Genomic DNA, 8,103 nt, shown 5'->3' with positions numbered 1-8,103 from the left:
GGAAAGGAGTCGGCTTGATCGCAGCGCATCACACTATGTTTTCCACACATGAGATCTTTGGGATTACACTCTGATATGGTTTTATGATAATATGTTTTGATTACTGACACTTTGGTTTGACACGAGATATTATTATGAATGTTTTTATACTGATGGTTTTATGTAATAACTTATTTAAAAAATGAAATTTTTGGCTTTGAATTTTGGGATGTTACAACATACCCAGCGCAATCCTGCTGGAGGTAGCGCCTAGCCCTCGCTGCTGAACATAAAGTTGGTCCGTGTTGTGGCCTCTCGCCCTGAATCACCAGCTCTCCACCACTTGGGGTCCTGATCCGAACCAACTGTTGCACGCAGTCGATCACTGCCCCATTGGGGCTCAGCTAATTCATCCCTATAATAACCTTGTTCCCCCGAAAATGGTATGGGAACCAAATCTACCTGATATCGCTCCTCGTACAACCTCAAAACACAATCTATGAAAACCTCAGATGCTCGCATTGATCGGTCATCCGCAATCTCAACCTCTAGAGGGCAATCCAACATGCCCGAGGACTCAGGGAACCTCTTGCTAAGCGCAAGAGAAACAAACGATTGGGTAGCACCCGAATCAAACAACACCTGAACTGGGATACCGTTCACATGGAACGACCCTAAACAGAGCATATAATATGGCATATCAATATCACAAGTGACATATAATAAAAGATTAGGGAGAAGAAATCATACCCGTCACCACATCGGGTACGGCGCGTGCCTCCTCGATTGTCAACTAAAAAGCTCGGCTCCTCACCACTGGAGCCTCTGACTTGACATTCTGGCCATCCGCAACTCGTGCAATCGCTGGAGTCGGCACCACCACTGGCGCTGTTGCTGCTGCTGCTGTCAATCTGGGGCAGTTTGCCTTTTTATGGCCCCTCTGATTGCAATGGAAGCAAATCAGATCTGATGTCTGAACAGTGGGGGCGGGGGCAGTACAATCCCTACCAAAGTGCCCCGTCTTGCCGCACTTGTAGCTGCCCGACGATCCCGCTCTACAAGCTCCCTCATGCGGTCTGTCGCATTTCCTGCAGCGGATCTGGCCCGGCTGGCCCTTCGACCTAGTGTCGGATCCATTGGGTTTCTTCCCCAAAACCCCAGTAACCTGATCTGTCTCAGCCTTCCTCTTCCCGAGGTGCTCCAAATAGATCTCCCTCTCCCTCACCCTGGCAATCATGGATACTAGGGTCAGGCAGGCTGAATAGCTGACATGATCCTGAATATCAGCCCTCAACATATCATGATAGCGGGTCTTCCACATCTCCTCATCCCCTGCATACTGAGGTACCAACAAGGCGCTCTCTCGGAACTTGGCGGTGATCTCCGCCACTGTCTCAGTAGTCTGTCTCATATCAAGAAACTCCCTGGCCAGCTGTTGAAGCTCCACAGCTGGCGCAAACTTAGCCCTGAACCTGGTCACGAAATCCGACCAAGTCATAGCCTCGATGGCTGGGGCTCCCAGTGAGTCACCGACTGACTCCCACCAATCCCTCGCTCTGTCCCTCTGACATCCTGCAGCAAAGCGGACCTTCGACCCCTCCGGGAAGAAGCTCGTCAACTGCACAGACTCAATGTCTGTGATCCATCTCCTGGCAGCAATGGGGTCTTTCGCCCCATGAAAGTCTGGCGCACCACTCCCCCTGAAGTCCTTGAAGGACAGTGTGCGCGTCCCTGACTGGCTAGACGCCAAGTTGCTCCTGAATTCCCGGAGGCGATCCTCCATCAGCTCGATAATCCTCTCCTTGATCGATCCGAAAATAACCGGGGTCTGTCCCGCACCCGAGCCTGATCCTGAACCTGATCCAGACCCTGAACCTCCTTCACCATGACGCGTAACCACCATTCTGAAATATAACACATAAACTTCAGGGTCATACCTACTCTCGAGAGGTCTCACACACTCTCCAAGTTCCCTGGTTCGATCTTAGCCCTCCTTGAATCGAGTACAGATCATCTGCTTCCAGTAGTATGGGCGCATACTACCTTCCACATCTATCCGTACTTTCCTCAAGGATTGCTTCGAATTCACCAAGTCCCTTCTACCAATACTGCTTTCCAACTAATCTCATCCTAGGCTTGTCCTAAGGCACTCTCCAACCTACTCTCCGCCATCAGCTGCATAAGGAGTCCCTACCACCTTTCCCTAACTAGCTAGCGAACACTATTACATGTTCGCTTACTAATTAGTTAAAGCTAGCTAGAACCCCTATAAACACAAAGCAAGCAGCATTTGTGCATCGAGTAACCAAATCAAGCATAACCTAATCAGGCTATGATACTGCTAGCTAGACATCCCTAGCATGCAGTTCTATAAGCCCACACATCAGGCATATAAGGCATCCTCCCTAGATCCTTGGCTCTAATCTAGCATGCATTTCTCATAATCACCTAACAGGCATACAAGGCATCCTTCCTACATCCTTAGCCTTATTCTAGCATGCAGTTCTCATATATCATATAACATAACATAACAAGTATGGGTATCTTAGGGAAAAACTTACTTGAGCTCAGTCGGTCGCACACATCACACACCTTATTCTTTCTCGAAACTCTTTATTTTTTAATTTTTGAAAACTATTTTCTTGTAAAAATCCTTCAAGCCCTCGATTTGAGTCCAGACACCCCCGAAGGTGTGCCCGAATCCCTCAAACCAAGGCTTGATACCAACTTGTAACATCCCAAAATCGAGACCCAAAATTTTTTTTTTCTTAAATTATATTACTTTAGAAATTGTTCAAGGAAACATCATTAATATCATTTCAAAACATCAAGTCACAGATCACAAGTCTCGAAAACATAATAGCAATTAGTAAAATGTCAGAGTACAATCCCAGGGTTCTCAATACGGAAATCATGTGTGTATGTGATGCGCAGCTACCCCGATGGATCCTTCCCCTTGGATGAAGAGGTACCTGAAACCAAAACTGAAAACTGTAAGCACAAATCTTAGTCAGTTCCCCCATCATAGCACATACCAAACAACATACATACTGCCGGGCAATTCTGGGGAGCCCGACCTACTCATGTCAAGCACGTCTGGGGTGCTGACCAACCCATGTCAAGCAGTTATGGGGTGCTGATCAACCCATGTCAAGCAGTTCTGGGGTACTGACCTACCCTCCGGTCTATCTCAATCGGCAACGGGGACTATTTCACCTCCTACTACTAGCAAATCATAATCATACTATCATAATCATGTTGTCATAATCATATATGGTCAAGCATTCCTGGGGTACTGACCTACCCTTCGGTCCTAACGACCGAGGCGGGGGACTATTCCCCTCCTACTACCGTTATCACATACAATAATATCATGCTGGCACATAAAGCACATCTGGTAATAGCAACCTAGATAATTATCACAAAGGCAATCATCTAAAGACAATCCCTGCTGGTGGGTCGGCATTGTGGCCGTAGACCCACCTCTATTGGAAGGTAACTCACCTCGAAACTGCATGTCGAATCTCACGGAAAGTAGTCTCTAACAGTTGCTCTGATGACTCCCGGCTAACATAAACACATTAACACCTGATCAGAGTCTATAACACAACTTAGGGTAAAATGACCATTTTACCCCCTTGGCCCAATTCGGACATCCAAGAGTCCCAATTCTAACCTATTAAGCCCAGTCCTCCAATGGCCCATTAAAGACTCCTTAAGGCCAACTAATTGCCCAATTCCTGAATTGGGCCTTATCCCCCCTAATTGGGCCCAAAAGCTCCAAGTCCAAATGTAATAATTCCAAAGGGTTCAATCTTGGCCAAATATGACCAATGCTCTAGCTCCAGGTTTCTAAGTCCAAAGTTATACTTCTCAGTGGGCTACAGTGCCCAAAGCCCAGGCCCAGATCCTTAAGGCCCAAAAGCCCATGGTTGCCATTCTACACACATACGCGCGGCATACCTGGAAAGTACGCCCTAGCATACTCTTTGCCACAAACGGAGGTTGACCATGAACGGTAACTGAACGTGAACAGTAACTGACCGTAAAAGGAAACGGACCGTGAACCACCCCAGTACGTGCAGCGTACCAGGGTGTACGCTTAGCGTACAACCCAGTTTCCTTAGGACTTCACTTCCGACTTAATCCATTAAGTCTTTACGTCCAAAATGTAGATCCAGATCCTTTAAGGCCTCCTAATCCGTAAAGTTACTAACTTTTTCTTGCATGCATGGTTGGGATCAAAACATGATTTTGGTCCATTATACAAGCTTTAAGACCATCTACCACTTGCATGGTTTTGGCTTAACCACCAAGATCCAATTTTTATGAACCTAGGTGCTTCTAAGAGTCCAAAAGGACATCTCTTCTGCTCTGGAACCAACAATACTCAAGCACTCCCAACAATAGGGTCAAAAAGGACATCAAACCCCCAAATAAACAAATCTAAGCATACAATGGTCAAGTATGGAACTTGATACCTCAAAAGAGTCAGAAATGGTGTCAATCCTCTGGATCTACCAGCTCTTGGTGGATCCTTGCTTCTTCTTCAAGCTCCTTTCTTCTTTTCTCACTAAAGCACCACACAAACACTCTCAAATGTCTTCTAGAACACAAAGGCACACAAAGGGAGCACCACACAAACACTCTCAAATGTCTTCTAGAACACAAAGGCACACAAAGGGAGCTAGGGTTTTCGTGGTGGCTGGATAAGAGTGAAGGGAGACTGAACCAACAGGGGGTTATGTTCTTTATATAGGGAGCAAACTCTAATTTTAGGGTTTAAGGATCTGCATACGTACGCTGGGCGTACTCCTGGTACGCTGGGTGTACGTGCATGGCTTCCGCATTTCCTTCTCATGAGTACGCGGAGCGTACATGGCAATGTACGCCCCGCGTACGATGTTCCTCAGCCTACTCTTAAGGGCCCAAGGTCAAAGCCCAACCAAACAATTCCCTCATTTAGTTAAGGTAAATAATCATAATACCTGTAAAAATCCCGGATGTTACACCTCTCATCCTTTTGCTAGTGGTGTTTGTAAGACATTAGAGATGCAACATTTGAGGCACTAAGCTTTCAAGAGTCAAGGATCTACAAGGAGTTCTTGTTATTACTACATAACAAGTAAGGTAATCATCAAAACCCTTTTGCTATGTAATTTTCGAATTATATATGATACATCTAGGGCTTTGCTTTGGTATTCAATTTGCATGTTCAACTAGTGAAAAACTTAGATCCAAAGCAATTAGGGTTGCATGAACACATAGATTTGTTGTTATGCTCATAACCTATCAGAAGCTTACACTTTAGAGTGACGTAAAACCCATTAAGGACAGGAGCTTCTTCGGTTCGTTTGGTTAGTTAAAATCATGGAATCTATGAAAGCACTTATGTCCTCACACCCCATTCTAATTGCTAGCTGCAGCCCTACATTTAGTGATTCATATTCTTACTTATTGTTCGAATCGATGAAGTCAAATCGCAATACGTATGTTATGTCTTCTCCTATTGGGATAGTTAACATCAAGCCAGATGTCGCTCCTTCCACACAGGAATATCTGTCTGTATGCAGAGTCTGTTCTTCTTTTTGATATTAATCTGTCTTTATTCTTGGCATGTGGTCCTTCTATTGTTGACACTTCCTTATTGTTTGTTATTTCCATTATGAAGTTCGTCAATGCATGAGCCTTGATGTTGATACATGGTTTAAAATGGATCTCATGCTCCTATATTTCCACAACCCATTTAGCTAATCGTCCCGGCTTTTCTGGCTTCAATGGCACGTGCCTTATCAGGGTATTGGTCAAAACTTCAATCGTATGTTCTAGGAAGTATCTCCTTAATCACCTTTCCACATTGACAAGTGATAATGTCAACTTTTCCATGTCCAAATACCTTATTTCTGCTGCTTGTAGTATACAGATAACAAAATATATAGGTACCTATGTTTCTCCTCTATTAGCTACTAACATCGAACTCACTGCCAATTTTGACATTGCTAGGTAAATTGTTAGTGTCTCCCTAGGGATTGGTGATGTTAAATCATGTAGTTCCGTTAAGTCTATTTTAAGTTTTTTTGAAGGCTGCTTGTGCTTCTTTTGCGACAACCTTTATTCTATCTTGCGGTAGTTGTGGTTCTCCTGCCATTGGATTTGCTTTTTATGCTATTAACATTTCTATAGGTGCGATCAATGGTTTACTATATACCGTTCCGTACCATGTTGTGGTCCTGAACCTTATTAGACCATGAATTGTTGATGCAGTAGCCTCAGATTTTTTCATTGCACTTCTCCCAAATATTATATTGTATAGTGATGGTAATTGTATCACCATAAAATGTAGCATTGAGTATTCTCGGCCTGCATGTGATGGATATGCCAGGTTAGTGGCAAATACAATATTTCCAAGGGCCATACTGAATGTCCGATAAATCTTTTGAGGTGTGTATCAGGTTGATTAAGCTTTTTTGTTATTGCATTCGTCAATTTTGAGAAACACTGGTCGTACATTATCTTAGTTGAACTCTCGCTATCGCAGTATACCCGATGTATACCTATGTCATGGATTTGTCCATATATTAGGATTGGTCGTTACTCTGTACTTGAATTTCTTGATTTTTTTGTATGACACCTATTCTGTGAAAGCATGTTGCATTGTTGTTTTCACTGTCTAGTGGAATCAGCTTGTGAGGTCGGCGATGTGAAGTCATTTTGTCCATTTTGGCATGTACTATACGGATGGCGCCAATGTTGCTACGTGGTCTCCAGGCTACTTTGATAAATAGTGTTTGTTGACCCTTTCTAATGAGTATTCCCGAAGATATGTTGAAAAAGTGATCAACTACTAGGTTAGAAAGCTACACTGAGGGTTGGACCCCGGCGTTGCTTTCTGATGCCGAAGTTAGATGTAGTGTGAGGCTTAAGAAATGAATTGCAAAGAGTTTTTTGGGTACTCCCGAGAACTTACCTTATTGTCTGGTCATCGGGGGTTTTTATAGGCCTTCCTTTATTTTTGGGTATTTGGTTTTACCCTATCCTTCCCATTTTCCGGGTAAGAACAACAATATGTTGTGTACAACCTTCATATTTTATTACCAATATATTATGTATGCGCGATTCATGGGATATGTCTCGTATATCGCTTTTCATCCGTTGTGCTTCGATACTGCCTTTTTGATCTAGTTTCGACAGTTGTCTTTTGTCGGTTTGTGGGGATGAGTTGTAATCAGTCGGGTCTCTATGGACCTGTTACCATAACAACTGGGCCAATATTCTTTATTTCCCTTTCTTTGTTGTTGGATACGGGATGGTATTGGGCTAAGTTGGGCGGCCGGCCCGGATACAACATTAGGTTACAAATAATTTCAATAGTAGATGCACAGATTTCTTAATATTTAAAGTTGTAAATTGAAAAAAATATACTTTAAGCAAAAGTTACAATTAAATACGCCTAGTCGTCATGTTTTGAATCAATCATTGGCATCGTCATCAAGAACTTGTAGAAATGCATCCATCTTAATAAAAATGACTAAACAATCGTTTAAAACTTGATCATTCATGCTATTTCACAACTTATTCTCTCTACACTTGTTGTAGCAACGAAAAAAGATATATATTATGTAGTTATCTTGTCACAAACATTAAAAACATGCTACAATCTCCTTAGCTGAGGGTACAATAACGTGGAGCTTGTTTACAAATAATTTGTTTATATATAAAATACAATTTTTTTTGGTGTTGTAGTGCCCCCATCGCTCCATGTAGCTCTACAACTGGGACTAGAACCTGGTAAGTCTCAACAGGTCCAGTTCACAGTCCGACAATTTCTGACAAACCGGTCCGGTCCAAAAGTTGGTTCGGGTCGGTTCGGTCCAAATACTCACCCCTATAATGGTAATAGATAAACTAAATTTGGGTAGGGCTTCTATGAGTTGTACAATGTGCATTTAAAGTTGTACCGATCCAATAGGTACAATAATCAGAAAACCCTGATTTGGACCGGACTCAACAGGTCTAGTCCAAGGTCCATCAATTTTTACCAAACAGGGTCTGGTCCGGTTCGGTCTAAATGCTCACCCCAAATCTTAAGTACTATATGTTGCTCTCGATTGATAAATGCATAAA

The sequence above is a fragment of the Lactuca virosa genome, chromosome 2 (genome assembly GCF_052849685.1).
Source record: "Lactuca virosa cultivar CGN04683 chromosome 2, Lactuca_virosa_CGN04683_v6, whole genome shotgun sequence".
In the NCBI taxonomy this organism is placed as follows: domain Eukaryota; kingdom Viridiplantae; phylum Streptophyta; class Magnoliopsida; order Asterales; family Asteraceae; genus Lactuca; species Lactuca virosa.
Note: the sequence above shows the minus strand (reverse complement) of the source record.